Raw genomic sequence first — 21,595 nt, 5'->3', positions numbered from 1 at the left:
TCACTCCAATCCTACATCGCCAACTTACGGCACTGATGGTGAAAGTAAGTAGGCTTGAAAAAAATTATGTATATGCAAACGTAACTGGATGTTTTCCTGAAAACAAGATAGCGAGCGCGATATCAAAGCACCTATGGGAGGAGCTATTATGTTACTGCAAGGACGCATGCATACATGGCCACTTACAGGGCTGTGTGAGGTAAAAAAAATGATCACATTTTTTTTCATTTTTACAAAAAAATGCAGCAGTGGTTGATATTTGCTTTTCATGCATTTATTGCCCCACCACGGTGGTTTAGTGGCTAAGGTACTCGGCTGCTGACCCGCAGGTCACGGTATTGAATCCCGGCTATGGCGGCTGCATTTTTGATGGAGGCGGAAATGTTGTAGACCCATGTGCTCAGATTTGAGTGCACATTAAAAAACCCCAGGCGGTCAAGATTTCTGCAGCCCTCCACTACAGCGTCTCTCATAATCATAGGGTGGTTTTGGGACGTTAAACGCCACATATCAATCAATCAATATACATACACTAATTGAGTTACGTGTGGAAGGTGTAGCTGAGTTGAGCGGACGGAAAAGAGAGGAACACTTCGCAAAGTGCATCAAATGTTCGTCCTATACCCACTACACTAAACTACATTTTGTACAGAAGGTTCACCTTCAATTTCAAGTTATTTTAAACTTGCTATCTGACTGTAGTGTAATAAAAAAATTCTACCAAAGTAAACGTGCCAGCCATATTTTGTCTGAGCATAAAAAAGGCGAAAAAACAAGAAAATCACGGTCCCTTGACGTATTTTCTAGATAGCAGTGTATTCGCAAAACTTCTCTTACAAAACATCGTTTACTCAATACCGTGCTCTTAGATGCCTTCCACTTATGATGGCCAAGGTGAACATAAAAGCGATACCAAATTCTGTGCGTCACTTATAGTTGGCTGTTTGAAGGGGTTTAACTTCCCAAAGTGATTCAGGATATGAAAGACACCGTAGGGTACATAGGGCGCTGCATAACCCCACCACTTGGAATTTCTTAACGTGCCCTGAAATCGCTGAGTACACTGTTTTCGAGCATTTCGCTTCCACAAATGCGATACCGGCCGGGCTCTACGCCTCGGGTTTCGGGTCAGCAGTCAAGCACCATAACTGGACAATAGCGGTGGCTCGTGCGGTACTTAACATAGAGTCATTCTCTGAATGCAAAACCGGGAGCATGTTTTTGCATCTCCACTCCTTCATCGGAATCGCATTGATTGTAATGTTAGCAGACGCTTGCTTCAGGTTCAGTTACAATAGGCGTTCCGAACGCAGCGTTCACCGCACTGCGCACGGAAACTACCCGATGTCTCGACGACACATATGACATGAACGTGTGAAGGAGAGTTGAGAGGGGATGGCTAACTTTTAATTGCACATTTTCGTTGATACATTTTTTTTCGATTCATTTGAAAACGATGCATAATTGTTGCTGCCCTAACGATCTCAGTTAATAAAAGCAACCGCACAAATTTCTGTAATACACGGGCTGTCAGTCGCAGGACGAAATAAATCGTAGCTGTTTTTTTTTCTGTAACCCAAAATTTGACCAACACCTGTACATACAACGACGGAAACACTAAGAACTGTTAAGCTATATTGCCTTTTTCAAATTGTTTGGAATGTGCTAAACAAATTGTTCACTATACAGTGGGTTTCTTAAACTGCACAAGCCACGATGTTGTTATTTCAGTAAGTGCATCGTCTCTAATGAAAAAGCCACGCACTAGGGCCTCGTAAAAGTGCATATGCGAAAACAAGGAAAGTATACAGAAAGGAAATAGAAGGTAGGAATGAGGGTGAGCAGAGACCAGCACATGGTTATAAAAGGATTCAGAGTCAGGGATCCGTGTGGCGAACGTAATGCAGTTAGCGCTATGCTTCGGCTGTTTTTACTCCCACCTTTTATGTTCACTCGTCAGCTTCACGCGTAGTATTTTGAAACATCCTAGTAGTTTGAACTTTGAAAGCCGTGGAAATTTCGGGAAAGTTAATTGCGCGTAAAATGGGAACAACGTGACGACAAAATTTATATCGCGCATCGGCCGGATCTCGGGCGCTGCAGAAGCAGCGGTGACCCGAAGCAATAACATGAAGGGGGAAGTAAATGACAACAATGCTAAAAGAAGAATATAGATGGAAGCGAGTAAAAAAAAAAGGGGGGGGGGGAAAGCGAGAAAGAAAAGTGCCCTTATTTTGTCTCCGTGCCCTTGGTTAATGTCCCGCACGCACGGGAAGCCCGACGGTCGCGCGAGATGTCTCCAGGAAGAAAGAAAACAATGAAAAGGGAGTCTGAAGAATGAAATAAACGCAAAGTTAAGGTTGTCGCTTCGGCTTTTGGTGTGGCGGTGAGAACACTGGTTTTGCATTTTCGTCGTTTTACTCTCGCGCGGGCGTCCATGAGCCCGTTCAGCGTAGAGAACTGTGAATGCACGGTCAGTTAGTAGTCACCCCCTCCCCGAAAAAAAAAAGACAATAATAAAAATTTAAAAAAGCCGAAAAAGAAAGGTAGAGAGAAAGCGACACAATGAAGAGTATGAGGACGCGGTAGGAGCTAGCGATTAGAAGGGGTAACGAAAGCACATAAACAAGAAAAAAAAAACAAAAAAAAAGACGAGAAAGGGCGTCGCTGCGTTCGCAAACGCCCTCGCGTCGAGCTGGCGCGGAGCAAGCAACCTGGAAAAAAAAAAAAAAGAAGACTCTCGTTTCGAAAGAAGCATGCACCGCAGCCGTAAAAACGGCGGGCTGCGGCGGCCAAGATTGTTAGCGGCCACTGATACGGAGGCCGCGGGAGCGCGTCCGAGCGTGCTGCGGGGCGACGCGCCGGGCCGCGCGCTTAGAACAGTCGAGCCTCCTAAACGCCCCCATATTTCACGCAAGCGCGAAACTCGACCACCGCCGGTCCACGAGAAAGAAAGCCAACAAGTAGTTGCGACGCAAGTGATGCCAACAGTAGCCGGAAAACAAGAGGGTAAATGAGATTCCGCATGGAACGGAGCAACTTTTCCGGATAAGCAAAACAACCACAGTTTTCACTGCTGAGGTTTTTTTTTTTTTTTTCTCTCCGACGTATGTTTGGTGTATGCCTTTTTCGGGCTGGGTATCCGTGTCGTCCCCGAGAAAGGACGCATTGCCGACCTTCCACGCGCGCAATTCAGCGCGCTCATTTCCATGGCCTTACGGCGTATAAGTAGTGCGGTGACTGCGGTAATAAACAGCCTTTGTTCTTGAACTTTGTTGTCGAAAAGTGGGCGTGAAGGTAATTTCGCCGTCTTTTTTTTTTCGGGCTGAGCAACGCAACAGAGTACACTCACGATGCCGGTTTAGGCACCAGGTCCTTCATGAATGGGATGCAGACGTAGTGGCCGCGTGGGAGGCAGGCGTGCACAGCTGACTCGTATCTACAACCACGGCTTCGGCGAACTGCTATGATCTAAATACGGCAATTCCACTTTTATTGTTTCTTTTCTTAGAGCGGCGTATGGTTACTTGCTCATCGTAAATTCAGTATGGCTTTGTCGCAGTAACTCCAACGTACACCAGTGATTGCCTATACACACTTCAATGCGTGGACCCTGCTTAAACGTGTTATTGAATAATCGATACGCAGCAGCGTTGCATACAAGAACTCAAATAATGCCTAGAATTGGAATAAAGATTCGACGTACTGTATTTGTAATGTCCTTACAAAACGCTATTTCTTTAGTGCTTCTATAGATGTCGTTACATTTGCTGCAGAGACACGTTCAAACGACAAGCGATTGCGCTTAAGCGCATGCGACACGCGTTTCCGCTATGTGGTGGCGCCACAATCCATATTTCATTTTCTGTTTGCGGCATAGAGATAATAATTCACTATGACATCTTGAAGATTATTTCTACTTTTGCATAACAACAGAAAATGTCTAGCAATGCAACAGTATCGCTCTGAGAGCGCCAGTGTGCACTATTCAAGAAGTCGTACAAATTAATATTGATATCCGGGGTTGAACGTCCCGAAAGCACCACATGATTATGAGAGATAATAGTGCTAGGCTCCGGGAATTGTGATTAGCTGTGGTTCTTTAGCCTGCACCTGAATCTTAGTGCACCTAAATTTAAATTAAAATGGTCCGATGCTACTTTTTGGATGAACAGTATACCAGGGTATAACGTTAAAAGGCTATATGAATATGGAATCAAGAGATAAATGACAAATTAGTCTACAAAGTGTGCCATACTCAACGAATGAAATGAGACATCATAACCTTAAATATATAACAACTGGCATGCCCAAGACCATGTCACGTCGATAGAATATGGTCACTAAATGTGATGTTAGCTCCGATGCGACTATACAAGCCAATATTTCGCCAGTGTGACGTAAACTTAGTACTGCAGAACACTTCATTCCTATGAGGTTTAACTGCGCTATAGTACAAACATGGACACAGAGAAAGTGAAAGAAAGCACTGCACACGTGCCGTCTTTCACTGTCCTTGTGTGATTGTTTGTATTAGTGCAGATAAACCTTACAGGAGTGAACGTCGACCAACTAGTCCAACTTGGTGCTCTTCTACGGTGGAACAGGCGTAGTGATAGTATTTTTTTTTGTTATCCAAGCTATGCTAAATTGTAATCTTACCGGCTTATATTGTGTAGTACCACGCTAATATGGAGTGACATCAGCTAATGGTGGACGGGTTTGTTCGTAGTCTAAGCCAGTCTTAGGTAAGACGTTGAAGATATCTAAGCTTTAATAATAGCGTGCGAAGTTTCTTGTTTATATTGCTCCTATTATACATTCTCTGTATTACTATATGTTGCAATCACGCCCCCCGCCTCTCCAAAAAAAAAAAAAAAGCGAAGAAATTGCTTTCTCTCCTCTTCGCTTTGATGCTAACAGAGAACACGTACAGTTAGCCGCTCAAAATTATAGAATGTAAGTGGTTTACTATTCTTATTTTCACCGAGACAGGACAAATTCCTATAGTAAATCAGTGAACTCTCTTTGACTCACTGGAGCCGCGGTTTTCTGTTTGAAATGCGGCCAGAATGCAGCCAGCATGACCTGCGCGCTGTAAACATCGCTCAATTCTTGCGCAATCTCTTTTTCTGCCGCCAAGGGCTTCCTTTTGAAAGACGCGCTTTATGGCGCGGTTGGTGCCTCGAATCTGGGAACGTTCTTTGTTAGGCGCTCTCCGCTTGTAGCGCGTCACGCACGCGTAGACAAATTTATCCCGTACACCCTCTGGAGCGCATCTTGGATCAGAATCTGTAAATAGCTTCGTCTGTGTGTGTCTTTGGGCCAGTGTGCGCTGCGTAGTTTAAAACTGCTCCTCTGCCTATACACAAACTCGTATATTAAAGACACCTCTTCAACTTCGGAGTCACGAATTCTTGGCTGTATTTCAAGATCGAACGCCCATGAAGCTTTTATAGAAATACTTAGAGTTATATGCGACTCTAATATGATCTTACTCTGGCGTGTGGGTCGAGGTGGTTGTTGTCATCTTTGAAAACTGGTGATATGCTGCACTTATTTTTTCTTCCATACTTTTACCCCTTTTCGAGAGCCTTACACGCGCACTGTTGCTTTGAGAATCCAATCACTTGTGAAATCGTGCGATAAGCCTGTTTCGCTTTCCATTATGTTTGCAGTAGACATGTTTCCAAAAGCTTTCATATAAAACATGCACGATAAACTCGCTCGACTGTACCTCTATGAAAACACGTATTACTATGCGATATTTCTCACGCAAACTTCCTTTGAAATTTCATAATAATAATAATAATAATAATAATAATAATAATAATAATAATAATAATAATAATAATAATAATAATAATAATAAATAGAGAGGAAGAGAAGAAAAAGAGGCAGAAAGATGACAAATCCTCGCTTGTATCCTAAAAAACAAAAAAAGTCACTTAAAAAAACCAAAACAGAAGAGGAATGACAGAGAACAAGAAGTAATCCTGCTAATAATGACTTCATGGTGTACGCCTCAACGGTGAGAATGCGTTGGTGTTTTTGCATCACAGAAGTTAGCGCACGAAGTGCAAGAACAGTTTCACGGGATAAGAAAAAAACAAAAACAATCGAGAGGCTGTTGCTGTTTGCGGATGGGTTTCGGTGCCACCTTATGGGTTGTTAGCTTTGACGTTTTGAATATGTTTAACAACTAAATGAACCGTGCTGCAGTGAGCGCAAGCGCATAAAAACCACGTGGTTGGCGCATTCGATGTTTGATCACCTCATTAATTCACGTCGGGATGCACAAAAATAAGAAAGCATTCGCTTAGCTGTCCAAGGCGGCGGCACCTATAGTTCCTACGCCAATTCATCTATAGAACACGCAGAAGTCGCATGAATCGGGAAAAGCTTCGCAAAATATTAGTTCTTTGCTCGCAACGATGAGCCAATCACGTTTTCTGAAGACGCCTGGCGCCGAAGCGAGCTGAACGGAGTTGTTCACATGCCTGAAGGCGGTGAATGCGACGGAGCCAAGCGGAGGCGCTCATTCACGTCGCGGCACAAAGCGGGCGCGGCTGTTTATCGATAGCGAGGCCTGAGAGATTCGCATGCAGGAGCGAGCGGGGACCTGCGCGCAAAGCGCGCCCTCCCTTCGTTGACACGTCATCTTATAAGCATAGCGGCACGTGTGACACTAACTGCGCGTAAACGGAAGGAGCGCGCGAGGGATTGCCGCACTACCAAGCTCAGCCTATCCCACAGTGGGCGCCTCTTGGGCGGATTCCCGCCAATTTGCCGAGTGGAGTGAAAGAGCGCCCGGTCGGTCCGCCTTAACGCGCGATGCAGCGAGGCGGCAGCGCAGCACATATGCATGGACCGCGCCGCGTTCGGCTTTCTTCTATGCAAATGAAACACTGCGCGACAACCACACGCGCGCTGCTTGGCCGCGGCACGGACGCCAGAGGCTTTGCTGTCTCGGAAATAGCGAGCGTACGCAGTGCCACACCGCGGTCTTTTGGGAGAGGGAACGTGGTGGGTGGAGGTGAAGCGGCAAGGTTGGAGAGCGCGGCCACGCGATTTGCGGACGCCCGGCAGAGGCGCGCCTCGATTAAATCTACCGCAGGAGAGAACAGTGTTCGCTCATTGTTCACGGCTCTATTTATACTGACGGCAATCGCTTCTGCCGATCTCAGCCGCGGAACGCGGCTAATTTCTGAGACCGCACGTGCTGCCTGCAATCAGCCGCGCAATGAAACGAGCACGGGGCTCGGGTTTCGCCAGGCACCATCGCGACGTGCTCTTCTCAGTCTGTACGGCTCGGATGATCCTTCCACCGGAGCTTATAGCCGCACCTTGGACCTCAGATTGTGCGGCAAGCTTTCGCGCAACAATGAGCTTCGGAGGCAAGCTCGCTCGACGAGATAACGAGCCGCAGTTGCCGACTGTAGAAGACAGACGGTGGCCGCGTTCCTCCGAAGAACAAAGGAAACTTCAAGTCAAACTCATGTGGTCTTTAAAAATTTGCTCGATAACGTTGGTGGATGAGTGCTCAATTAGTGTAGAGAATATCCGAAATTACATATCCTAATTCAAACAGTCGGCGCTATTACTTTCGAAGATAATCCATTTGAAAGTGACGGCGAATATTCGTCTTGTTTGGGATGTTCGACAATTCAGAAAAGTGTAGTCTCAAGTGTTGGTATGTGTGAACGAGAAAGTAGCTAAGGGAGTGTTGAAGGAGATATAACGATATAAGTGATAGTTGCATCGAACACTTTGATGCAGGAGCACTGCGATTGCCGCTGTGCGGACACGCAAGTCGTGGACCGAACGCACAAGAGGTAACTCCTCCACACTACTTACCCGCTGTTCATAAATATTAAGTCGCCTTCGGAGATCCACTATGCCGATTCATTATTTGGCCACGCTTACCATGTTTAGATTAGTTTAATGAACGCTTGTTTCTTCTTCTTCCTCGGCCCCGTCATTCACATCTATATTTCGCCAGCCTAGAGCAAGATAGGACGTTAATATCAGGTTAACCTCCAGGCCTCCCTCTTAATCTCCGTGATTACTACCGGTGTCACACGGGCACTTTTATTCGCGATTAGTGTCGATCCGGATTAATCACGATCCAGATTAGGTGCTGCTACACGGTCACTTTTAATCACGATCAGGCGTCATCGGGATCAAGACTATCGCTATCCGCGCATAGCGATCTGCCTGAGAGATCGCGATTTTGCTGCCGTCTGCACCCCCTAGCTGAGCTTGTTGAAAGCACAATAAACAAGAAAATCGAGCATAGTTAGACAAAAGTGGTTTAAAACAGCTAGATGTTTATAAAAAAGCAAATTATAAACTGTTCAAATTGAAACAATATCTAATGTTTTGCATATTTTAGGATTCGAATCGACCGCATGTAGTTACGGTAGAAGCAGACGGCAAGTAGACGAACGTTGCCTTCAGCGCTTAGTTCAACTCTCGCTCCGTCGGAGCTGTTTGAGCACATAAAAACAAACTGATTACGAGTGTCGCAAGCCTTTCGACTATACGTCGCAACGTACGCGCACTTCGTGGTCGAACGAAGATATCTTTACATGTAATGTACCGCTGGCAGATGCGACTGGAACAGACTTGAGGTGCCAGAAGTCAAACCCTGGCGCGTACAACAAGATTGACGCTTCGCTGCGACTACACGGCTACGAGTGGGGGCCATCAGAAAAAAAAGCGAAGGTTAAGAATCTCACACAACAATACAGGTAAGTGCTAGGAAAATTTTATCGAGTGATGGATTTATGAAATTACTATCGCAGCGGCCTGCAAAGTTTTTGACGTTTGAGCGGTTCTTGCACAAATAGCACTACTGATAAAGAGCTCTATAAATGCCTCCTGGGGCATTTCATGTGATCCAAGCTCGAACCGAATTAGCTTGGGTCGTATAGCAGCGGTCATAAAGTCGATCGCGATCAAGACAACTGATCCGGATCGCCCTGATCGCGATTAAAAGTGCCCGTTTGACACCGGTGTAAATTAACACACGCAATTCCGCATATATACGCGCATCTGCTGTTTGCGTGTCACATTACTGCCATCGTCATGGAGACATCACCACCGCGGTGGTCAAATTTCGATAGAGGCGCAATGCTACAGGCTCGTGTACTGCGTGATGTCAGCGCATGTTCAAGAACACCAGATGTTATAGATGTCCTGAGACCTCCAGTATGAAGCGTGCCTGATGAATATATCGTGATTTAGACACGTAACACTCCCTATAATATTGTTTATGTAGAGCCAAGATAAGTGAAAGCAGCTGTCTTTCACTGACATTTTTTTCTCTCTCCGCAAGTGCGAAAAAATCTCTTGTATCCAACCACAAGGAGTCAGCGAAATATAAATGGCCGAAAACCACTGGTCCGTATCTTCGAAAACAACTAAATTCGAAAGATATGCGCTACGTAATCACTCCAAACCCTGCTTCATCCAAGCGTCATAACCTCAACGAAGTACTGCTCGCGAGTGTGCATCAAGGTCAAGTAATGGCCGGATACTGACAAACGCTGAGCATCTATCCACCACCAACTAAGTAGGTGTAGTAGTGGTTTGATTACGTAAAACTTCGTGGTTACACACGGCATTTAATTGCAAAAAAAAGGTGGCTTTTAAATCTATTTAGTTCTAGTTAGCTTTGAATATAGAGCGTGTGTGTGCGCGCCACTTTTAAAGTAATTTACTCTCCTTAAAACAGCTTAAACAACTTGAACCAGCACGACTTAACAACACCCCATATACTTTCATTGACTTTATTATCTCCAAGCTTTGAGTAACGTGAAGAGGCTCTACACGCAGGTTTTCTTAAAGTGCCGGTGACTATTAGTGATGAAAGAAAGGCCGGTCACTTGTTAGTAAAAGCCTGTGTGATCAGTAATTTGGCTCTCGCGGCTATCAAAATTTGTAGTAAATTTTTATTAAGAACATGTCGGGCTGGTCTGCGGCTCAAGTGGAAAGTGTAGTTACAAGGAAGGAGTGAGAGGTGCATCAGATCTGACAAAACGCTGACACTTCACCGTTATGCATAAAGGAAAATACGGGTCATCGCAAAACGCGAGCTGCAGCAATATGCGAACACAGTTTATACATACGTGGAGCAGCTCATATATATTGTCCTCGGGACGTTATATAGATGAAAAATTGATAAGCAGTGGCCTTTTCAAAAATATCCTCGACTTTCAGACGAGTGCCTTTCACGTGAGATGATCAGCAGTTGACGTGAGGTCGGTGCTGAATTCCACTGCTGAAAGTAATGGGACAACTATCTCGCGGTCGCTGCCTTACGTCAGTTGTATTGGTTAATAGGACATTATTTTTTATTACTCTAGTTTAAATCTTTATTTCCTCTCCCACGACATTACTGTGAACCATTACCGCTTTATTTGTCTCTCTTATTCTCTCTTGAATCAAACAACGCCATGACGTGGTACGAGCGGTAAAAACAGAGACGATGAAATGGAAGGCAACTGGATGAATGAAAAGCATTAGTAGCTTGCCTCCCTGCGCCTGAAGAAATGACAATACGTAATTAACAAAGTAAAAGAAAACGAAAGATGGAAATTAACGTCAAAATTTCATTCATCTGAGCTCTTTGATACATAGCTAACGACTTCACAAGCCGTTTCTTTTTTCTGTTATGTTGGTTGAATGCAGGTTCGCTTCGAGCAGACGATTGAATTCCCAATCTTTCGGATCAAGAGACAGAGAGAAAAAGAGCCCATGCAGATGATTCGTGACTCCAAATTTGCACATAAACTGAAAAGGTGGTTAATAATGCCTCTTGGCTTAAGGTTCATCCCCAATTCACCTGTGACTTTCCCAGTTTGGGTGCACAATGCAATCATGTACAAGCATCTATGCGTTATTGAAAACTTTCTTCTGAGTAGAAACTACAAGTATTATGCTATAGTGGTGACGTATGCAGATTAAATGTTTGGCATTTTCAGCCATCATTCAAGATGCTTCCCTGGATGTGCAGCTACCATAGGCGCCCCTCCCACTAAAAAAAAAGGTGATTGTATCACTTTCGGCTAGGCGTGCCAATCTGTAAGACATTCGTTTGTGCTTAGAGTTAGTCGTATGCGTATACATCCGAGTGTTACGTGAACTACATAAGTAAAAGGAAGTAAATACCTAACAGACCGCCACAAATGTTGGATTTTAGATATCAACAAACCACTGGACCGAGAGATCAGCTTTGGCTCGCGTTTACTAAAGGGGCTTCTAAACAACCTCCGAAAACACAAAGAACGAGCGCTTCATTATCTGCTGGTGTTTCTCGTCTTCGCTGCATAATTCATGACGCCATGAGTCTGTTCCCGTGACGTCATGAAAAAATAAGTTGTCGATTGGTCCATATACTACGGATATAAGTCGTGAAAAGTTATCTCTCTCTGTCATGAAGTCGCCCGCCCGCTCTGCCTTGTATGACATGACTACGGTGCACGATGAACTCGTTTCGCTTTAGTTTTGAGCGTTTTCTATTGTGCAAGCGGAGATAACAGCGTGCAGCCGAAAAGAGCGATAAACTGCCGGACTGAACGCTTTGTGAGGACATCGGGCACAGGCTTTGTGAAGAAATAAATGTCAAGGAGGAGATAGCGGCTGCAGGATGGGTATATCTCGTCTTTGAACTCGCTGTAGATTCGGGGCCTTAGGGGTATCCTAAAACATCATTCTAAATAATGATTGAGAGAACTCAGAATCACAGTTTATCGCTTCACAGATCGATTGCTTCAAGTTTTGTTTTCCAATCCGCCAGGCAGGATTAGAATCACCGGGATCTGTTGCGTGCTATATTAAGCAACTTCTGCTTTTTTGTTCCTACAGGTACACTGGAAGCTACACCGGAGAGAAGGCGGCGAAGTTAATTTATGAGATTGAGGGTCTCTCTAAAACACGGTTGCTCTCTACCCCGTGTGCTTACAGTGCGCGCTTGTCGCTATACTGTAATTTTAGCACACTGCAGAGCACGGGGCCCCGTCAAAAGAAGAACATCCGATCTAAACGCCGCTTTTGATTCATGTCAGCTATCGACCAGTAGCAGTAATCAGCTCTATGGCGAAATAGAGCTGGCACTGGCAACTCCGAGGAGAATGACAATGGAACTCCGTATGAAGAGGAGACACTTCAGAAGGTGCGCTCCACTTGTAAGCTCTCCTTGCTGCGCACGACTAGAAGATGTACTTGAGCTGTTTAGAGTAGGGTGTTTTTCGTGGTATCTGTTCTTTTTTAAAGCAATATGAGTGGTTCAGGACTGTTTTAGTCGGTGCAGACAACCGCACGATGTCGGCGTGTGCGCAGATAACCATCAGTCACATTTTGGTGGTGCCTAAATTTATAATACCACACTGGGTGCATATGCTTGTTGGTCTTTCTCGCATCTATTGCTGCCGTCCTTATAAGCAACCTTTCTTTAAAATAACTGATATAACTCATTGGCTGCAATGTTATTTTTACTCATACTACCTACGAGAGTGCGCAAAAATTTATACTGCATTATGACCCCACAAGTGAGGCAATTTAACGGCGCTAATTGCCGGGGCTTAAATACCGCAGAGAAAACTAAAGACCGTGCGTAGAACACCCCAGTGTCAACAAGAGGGCAGAACGAAAGAACCAGCGACCAATCACGTGCCGGCGCATCCCTGCTTAATTGTGATAGCCTTAAAGCGAGGGACTTGGCGAGTCGTTACTCTAAGCAGAAAAGCAAACGGGCGAGGCGGAAAGGTTTGTCACAGCGGGGGCCGACACTTTAGCTCCCATCATGCTTCCCTCCGCTCCCTTCGGGCTTCTTCGTTCAGCTAGATTTGTTTTGGACCAAGCTGAGAGTGCGGGCCAAACAAAATGGGTGATGTGGCTGCTGAAGGGAACGGCCGCACCGAGTGGAGAGCAACAGAGCGTCGCGCGGCTAAGCGCGTGAGAGAAGCAGCAACAAATTGTATAGCTGGCGCTTGAGCCGACAGTGGCGGCCGCCACCATGTGTGGGCCCAATTGCGGAGTGCTTCAGTTTAATCGCGGGTCTGTGCTTTTAATTAACAGGAGAAAGACCGCCGCAGCTAATGTTCGGCCAGCCGTCGAGAAGAGCGAGAGTGGGCGCGTTTCGTGGCGGCCCAGCTAGCTGCGGCTTCGCTGGACCAAAAATGTGGGGGACAGTAGCGCCGCGACGCTCGAAAAGTCGAAAAAGAAGAGCGAAGTGACTGTTCTCTTCGTGTTAATCACTTGTACGCTAAGAACCAAAGAGCGACAAAAAGAGAGGCACAGAAGGAAAATGTCGCAGCCTAAAAGTTTTGCAATTAGAGCATCTAAACTTCATGCAGCCTGCGAGGGAAATTTAGTTCGAAAAAGTAAATCAACATAAAACGGGGGAAAAACGCTAAACAAAGAGGTTCGAGGTAAATTGCCGACATCCATGGTGCGCCGCGAGCTTATTGGAGCAATATCTTTGTTCTTGCTCCCGGTGATGTACACGCGTGGCCGCTTTTAAAAAGTGGCGGTGGACTACAAGACGATATTAGGCTCTCAAAGTGCTCTGTCAGTGAAGCACACTCGGGCATTGTTAGCTCGATATTGAGTTTCAAAGACCGGTATAGCTGACGTGACAGCAGTGCCAGTCAGTGTCAGTGGTTTAGCGTACTTTAGTGTATGGTAGAGTATATATATATATATATATATATATATATATATATATATATATATATATATATATATATATATATATATATTTGGCGTGACAGCTAAAAAAAACAGGGAGGGTGCCCGGACGACTCAAAATGTCCGTGATGAAATGAAGAGCATCTGTAAAAGATATAGGAAAGCGTTGTAACTATGGCTGTGAATAAACACCTGTCTATAGACACTAAGCCGCAAGCGCCGAAACGCTGTGACAACAGAGTATTTCACGTGCTTTTACTACTCTCTTTCAGTGCAAACACAAATAAATATGACATGATTGCAGTCGTGTACGTTTAGTAGGTTTTTATTACTGGTTTCAGGTTTTTTTCGACCACCTGGGTTTTTTAACGAGCACCTAAATCTAAGTATACGGGCCTGAAGCATTTTAGGCAACATCTAAAGCGCTGCCGCCACCACCGGGATTCGATCCGATGGCCTGAGGGTCAGCAGCCGAGTTCCTCAACCACTAGATCACCACGACGCGTTTTTTCTCAAGAATTTAACATACCTTTAGTACTCTGGCGTTAATCATCAAATGTGTAGCTGTGCATGGTAATAGCAAAAAAGGGTCACAGCTTTGCCCCAAAAGGCGAAACAATGAACGCGATAACAACGAATTGGAAGGTCACGCGCGGAAGGGCCATCAGATCGAAACGTTCCCCGCATTTCTCACGCACAAATGACACACGAAATGTACTCTCAGGTACAGATGAACGCGAATAAGAGTCTAAGTTGTTACTTCGCTGTAGCTGAAAAGCGCGCTCTTTTCGCAAATGGAGGCTGCGCAACGATTGCAGTGACCTTTGTGCACCTGGTAACTAAAACATAATCGTTCCAGTAAAAGCCGAAGGCCAGCCAACACGTACGATCCTGCCCACCACGAGATAAGGGCGCGTGAGTGAGCGTCGGCCCCCTGCTCTTCCTGGGGCAAAGTGCGCGTGGGAGATGAGACGCGCGCCACCACGTCATGACGATGTTGCTACGCGTGCTCTTTGTTGTTAATGCTGAAAACACGATGGCCTCCCCCCCCCCCCCCCTGGAATGCCTGTAGATATAGATAGCTTGCTGTTTGAACGTTGAAGGACGTGATCCTTGGTGTCTCAGTGGTTAGCGCCTCGCACTCACGATTCAGAGGACCCAAGTTCAATTCCACGCACCATAGTCTTTTTCTGGATTTTTTCTTTCTTGCATTTTATATATATAGATACGTATACATATATAGTGAGTGACAGCGACGCACAAGTCGACGCCGACGCCGGCGGCAAAATCCATCCGAGAGTGTTCATGTAATTGCTTTTCGAATAATATTGAGGCGTCTTTCCCTCAATAAATGTGGTCGAATGATTAAGAGTGCACACGCAACGTACTTAATAGTATATCAACTGCATTTAAGAGTGCTGTCTAGCGACGTAAAGTCCGGTACAAGAATAATAATAGTATTATCAGGGGTGTAACGTCCCAAAACCACTATGATTATGAGGGACGCCGTAGCGGAGGGTTTCGGAGGTTTTGACAATCTGGTGTCCTTCTATGTGCACTGAGATAGCACATATACAGGCCTCTACATATTCACCTCAATCAAAAGTGTTATTACCGTGGCTGTGTCGAACACGCGACCTTCAAGCTGGCAGCTGGGAGCACACTAACCACTATACCACTGCGACTGAGCGGAAAGTCCGGTGCCTACCTCCATAAAATATTGCACAACGAATATGCATAAATAAATTGATGCGCACAGTGAAGGTAACATACATACAGATCACACGAGTCATGGTGTGCAATGACACACATCTTTCTGCAGCCTTCTTGCTGCGTTCCCAATACGGATCGCAACAGTCAGCAACGTACGGGCGCTGAAGTTCTGCCGTTTTCTTGACACTGCCGACAATGGAATAAAAGTGCTTTAAGACGAGTACAGCTACGAACACAGGGTAACGAAGCAAAGAGGGAAACAACCAACAGTTTCATTCGTGTCATCAAACGCATGTAACTCCGCTATCACAGCACCGTGGTCGGTAGCTCACAGTGGTGGGCATCAGCCGGACTGAGGCAGCATATTTGGCACACGTACTTATCAGATGCAAAGCAGCTCTTTGACTAGCCTGTGTTCGGTTCACGCTGAGTCGGTTCACGCTGGCGGCAAGCATGCCTCGTCGTTTGACGTTTGACGTTCTCAGGCAGCCGTGCGCGGCTGTTTGCTTCGCGCACGTCTGCCGTTCTTCACCGTTCGAAAAATGAGTCCGAGACCCATTTTTGTGCCGTTTACCGTTAGCCGGAGAGTGGTTCAGCCAATCAGTAGCGGATGAGCGACACAGCTGAGCCGCGTCGTCTGCTTTCGCCTCTCCTCGTTGTCTGCGTCTGCCGCGGGGCTCTTCGAGCTGCTTGCTTGTTCCCCAAAGCAGGCGTTTGGACAAGTGGCGCCAGCTATCCAGCGTTAGCAACAACAAACAGAGGTGTAGTTTATGCCCTCTGAGATTCAAGAGGGCTTGCTTAGTCCTATAACATAAATTATTTGATTATGGTGCTCAAAAACAGTGCCGAATCGATTCGAGTACTGTGTTGTCGAAGCTAAGAGACATGAGTCTAAAGCAAATGGAAGCATCAGTTCGGAGCTTACGAGCTACAGAGCACACGGCGGCTGCTTGAGGAATTCGAGGTGGTCGAAAACTGCATTCGGAAGGGCGGCCATGTTTGTCGGAGGAGCTTTTTATGCAATTCGACCAGCTCGCGTGTGGGCGGCGCCGGACGCCGGTCTACGGCACTGCGCCGTCAGGGTAGACTTGCCGATAGCGTGAACCAGCCCTAACGCTGTCTCTCCGTACCAACGCGCCACGCGCCGCAGGTGTTGGCACGGTGCCAAGCAGGTCACGCCACTGCTGTGCGTTGACGTCACGATCCCCTCGCCTCATTGCGGGCGAACGGACGAGGCGGCAGCTGCGGGCGCGGCTCTGGCCGACTGGCTCGCTCACGTCATCTTCAGACGTCGTTAAGCTCTCGCTGAGTGGTGCCCTGTCCTCGGACTCCTGTGACCGGGTCAATCTTTCCTATCTTCTTACTTCTGTATGTGGGTTTCTCTGTCCGTGCCCCCATCTCTATCCTTATCTCTTTTAATCCTCCTTATCCCTTTTAATCTCTGCTTACCCCCATACCTCGTGAGCCACTGTTGAGGTGTCGCACTATGATGCAGATAGTTACGGGGCTCACTTTTATCTTCTTTTCTCTCTTTAAGAATCACAAACGCGGCGGCAGCCGCCTCGTCCACTCGCCTGCAACGCCTGCCGCGACCACCGCTCACTACACCGCCGACTCGTCAGTTCAGGTGGAATAAACCTGGCGCATAACGTAGGCACTAAAACATGTCTGTACGTGCCCCAAACAAGACTTACGCCAGCCATCGCTTCAAACGAATCTTCCATCGCCCACCACAGCACCCACGTTAGCGCCGTTCAACCCGTGACGTCACCCGTGCGCAACGCTGCTGCTTCACGTCCCATCAGGTTTTCCTTCGGGGAGATGGTACAATTTTTATAGTCTTCAATGTTTTCTTACTGAGACGAAGACAGCTGCTTGAAAGTATACTAAAATCACTTGGCTGGTCTTGCGAAAGAACGCGTCTTTGTCCTCCCATCTTACGCATTTTGAAATAAAGAAATAATGAAAGGAAGAAAGAAAGATAGGAAACTGTAAAAGGTAAAAACAGTGCAAACTAGACGGCACAAACGCAAAAATAACACAGGACGAGTGCTGTTCGTCTAGTATATTTTGCACTGTTTTTACCTTTTACAATATTTGAGCAACTAGCCCTACGGAACAAACTTCTGAAAAAAAAAGAAAGACTTCATTATGAGCGTTTGAATAAACTAGCTCTCCCTAAATACAATCTTCATTTTTGTTTTCTTGTCAACGTCATCACGTAATTCATAACAATGTGCTGCCTGCAGCAGCCAAAAACGTATTTTGTACAACGCAAAATGTGTTTCTATGTACTATAAGTTTTCCTTTCAAATTACGGTTGATGACTGTACGTGAGGCTAAGCTTTTTTTTTCTTGTTTGAAGTCTTGTGGTTGCAATTTGCATGCAGATGAAAAGTGACTCATTTTTCTCACTTAATGAGAGAATCCTTTGAAGGAACACGTCCTAAATGTGACACGCCGCGTGAAGCCGGGAACAGGCTGAAATTATCGCGGCTCTATAATAGCTGGAACTGTTCTTGCTTTTGGTTTTCTTTTGAAGAGTGCTTTTAGAGTTTTGTTAATATTTTGCATGTATAGTTATCTCGCATGATTTCAAAAGTTACGAAGATACTGAGGCGTTTCCGTCACGCAAATAGTTGGAGAAACGTTAACATGGGCGACAATTGTTGAAAATATAAACCAGCTGAGATTAACATGCATGTAAGTACGTTTGTGTCACCTGCGGTGTGTCGTTAGCCTTTTTGTCATCGTCGAAGTAGTTGCTGGAGCCCCCTCAGTATGTACATTTACTGATTGTTTTTGTTGCTAGCGGTGAGTGGCGTTGCTTTAAGTCCACTTGAGACGAGACAGGAAGAAGCTGAACTGATCGTTCTAGGTTGTTTTTCCCTTTACAAATGGCCGAATGCTTCAGGAGCTCTCCTATGCTGCAGATGACAAACTGAGACTTTTCAAGAGGATGAAAGATGGAGTCGCAGCATTGGAGCCAGAAGGAGTGTACATCTCACGTCAAAAATTAAAAGATTGGTCAGAAAGAGATGCTGTGTGAAATTTGTTTGAGGCGCGAAGCCTGTATTCCACAAAAAGCCTTAACGGTAATCTTTTCGCAAGAGTATAAGATATAGACCAATCATTGTACATACCACATTTCAATGAAGGCGGCTGGCGAGTATGAATCAACATTTACCAACGAAGAACCTCTAAGATTGTATTATTTTTTGGTCGTATAATCGTTTCAAAAGTATTTGAGTTGAGTTGGATACCCTTTACTGGCCCAGCGGTTGTGCCCGGGGCTAGGCTGCCAGAGATACACCATTCGAGAAACATCTTTAGAGGTCTCGGTGATGGCCCTGGCCCGCTGGACAGCTCCCTCCTGCTCTTCGGTGTCCCCGCTGAGCAGGGCGGTTTCCCATTGCTCAGCAAGGCATGCCGCTTCAGAGGGCCCTTCAGTTGGCGTCGTCCTTTCTCGTGGCCTTTTGTCCCTTGCGCATTTCTAAAGCACATGTGCCATGTCGGCCCGTTCAATCTCGCACCACGGGCAGCCAGGCAATGGGTGCAGCGTGGGCCACAGGCGGTGCAGATGATAGGGGTTGGTGAAAGTAACCGTCTGCAGCCGCCTCAGGTCCACCGCCTGCGACCTGTCTAGACACACATGAGGTTCCGGATATTTCTGCTTTTTTTATAGTACCCAAGCTCCTCATGGTACGTGGCTGGGACTTTTTCGGCACAATAGTCAGCGCACCTCTGTTGCCTTGATACCACACTCCCAACTTCGGCTGCCGCAATAACGGAGGCGGTTGTGTCGGAAAAAACGGTGGTGCCGGAACCAGTGACCACTGTCAATCCTCCGCTGGAGTTCAGCCTAACAACGCTGGTGGCTGTTCCTGCATACCAACGGGTAAGTTGCCTCGTGACGAGGTGGGCGCATTCGTGGTTGGGCGGGCTGCTCGTGCGTTTTCTACCGTTGGCATTGCTGCTGTTGCGTTCACGGCTGTTGGTGGGGCTAGATGCTATATGCCCCCATGTGCACGAAGAACCACATGAGGGCTTTGTCTGTAATCTTGCCTGACATGCCCCAGTTCTAGCGTCGAGCATGCGAGCCACCTCTTCAGACAGCCATCCTTTAGTATAGTTCCAAATCGCTTATTTAGGGTCACTAATTATAAGGGTGTCGTCCACACTACCGCGAAGTATCACTAAAGCTATGGCCATCTCTTCCGCAGCATCGGCCGACGACAACCTCGCCGATAGCGAGACCCAGACCTTTCTGGTCGTATCCACGACCACCATGAAGAAGGCAGGCGCCACCGCCACCATTCGGACTTGCCGTTGTTGTTCTCACTGACGGTGCTGTCGTTGTTATAGCTGTACTAGCGGGGCTGGTGTTTGTGCCTCCAGTTCGTCTCGCTCGTTCTGTTGGAGTGGCAGCGGTATCAGTTGGCTCCCGTCGCCCTCGCCGGTAGGACGCGGATATCTATAACTGTATCGACTAAAAGGATACCTTCTCGGCTTCCGTGTTCCTTCAAGATCGCTACCGCTCTGCATTTGCGCCTTTGCAAGTCTTGAACGGGATACATGTTCCTGTATGTATCCCGTAAACGGGATACAAACATACTCCGGGATACATGCTCCGGGATACATGTCTTCTGTCAGGATGTCATCCCTGACTTCGGGTACTAATGCCTCCTTCAGGCCCGACGCCACTTGATATTTAATTCCGAGCAGGTCGAAAATGCGTCTACCTGTTCTGGTGCCCGACAGCCTCTTGAGCTGTGCGATCTTTTGCGCCTCGGTGATCTCGTCGAGCGTATTGTGCATGCTCAGATCGAGGAGCCAATGAGTTGCCGTGTACTGGGGCAGATCCAGCGCTGTCTTGAACGCCTTGTGGGTCGCCACGTTCAGCTTTTCAGTTTCGCTCAAGCTCTAGTCGGTGTACGCGGAGATGTACGCTATGTGGCTCGGCGCATACGCATTAATTAACTTTGTTACGTTATGTTCTTTCATCCCTTTCCTTTTTTCAGCTACCAGTCACATAAAACGCGTGGCTGCGGCCACTTTCCCCTGCATTTGCGCAACCATCTCGCGGTTGGCACCGTTCTCTTCCAGCCACAGGCTGAGCACTTGTATCTTGAACGCCGTCGGTATTTGGGCCTCCGGCCTCGTCGTGACGTGGATCCACTACGACGAGTGTCCACTATGGATCCATAACGACGAGCATCCACTACGGGCTGTGGGTAACGTCCTCTGTTGCACGGTCTATGGTGCAGAATTTCCGATTTATAGGGAGAGCAAACGAGTCTTACGCCTTCGAGGTGCCACTCCATCTCCTGGAAGACCCGTTGAATTCTGTCTTGCATTTCGCCGATTTTCGTATTCTCCGTGGTACGCACGGTCACGTCATCTGCGTTTATCATGTGATTGATGCCCTCTATCACATCGAGACGCTCAGGTAGCCCGATCATGACGCGCTTGAAAAGCATAGGGGATGGCACAGAGACCTGTGGCGTACTGGCACCCCCCATGCAAACTGTGGGCGGCGGGGCGCCGTCGATCTTGACCGTCGCCTTGCGTCCGTTCAGGAAGCTGATGACGTACCGGTGGAACCTCGCACCGAGATCAAGTCGGCTGATCTTATTCAAAATGGTCGTGTGTTTTACGGTGTCGAAGGTGCTCTAGAGGTCTAATCTGAGCAGACGTGCACGTGCTTGATTGGTGCATTCATGACATGTTTTCTGATCTGCAGCAAGGCATCTTGCGTGGAAAGTCCCCTGGAAAAGCCGATGATGTGGGTGCCAAGGCGTTCCGCTTCTCGAAGACCAGTGTTGACATTGGCTATTCATCTATGGTTTTCAGTATGCCATTTTTGTGACTTTATTCATAGTTTCCATTGCTGCTTTTTCATTATGTTAACGCATATAGGTAGATTTTCAGAAAGGCAAGTAGTGTGTCAAGATAACGTAACAAATAAATAATTTGTGTCAATGCGATTTCAGAGAGGAGTGGTGTTACAAGTCAAAAATAGCAGTCCTGAATGATGCATGATCAGGGTCACTGGCGATGTAGACAAGAAAGAGGTTTTTTCAGATGAAGTCTTGGGCACATAGAAGAGGAAGTAGATGTTGGTATAGCAGAATGGCACATGAACTCTGAAGCTATGGTCGATGCCAGTTTAAACGTAAGAAGGTGG

At 46.6% G+C, this 21,595-nt stretch overlaps 1 protein-coding gene across 2 annotated transcripts in view; it reads right to left on the bottom strand.

The window, feature by feature from the left end:
- LOC119176279 (uncharacterized) overlaps window positions 1–21,595 on the bottom strand; it is a 235,745-nt gene that overhangs the window by 33,927 nt on the left and 180,223 nt on the right. The window lies entirely within an intron of this gene.

The sequence above is a fragment of the Rhipicephalus microplus genome, chromosome X, assembly GCF_043290135.1.
Source record: "Rhipicephalus microplus isolate Deutch F79 chromosome X, USDA_Rmic, whole genome shotgun sequence".
Classification (NCBI taxonomy): Eukaryota; Metazoa; Arthropoda; class Arachnida; order Ixodida; family Ixodidae; genus Rhipicephalus; species Rhipicephalus microplus.
Note: the sequence above shows the minus strand (reverse complement) of the source record. Positions and strands in the feature narration are given on the sequence as shown.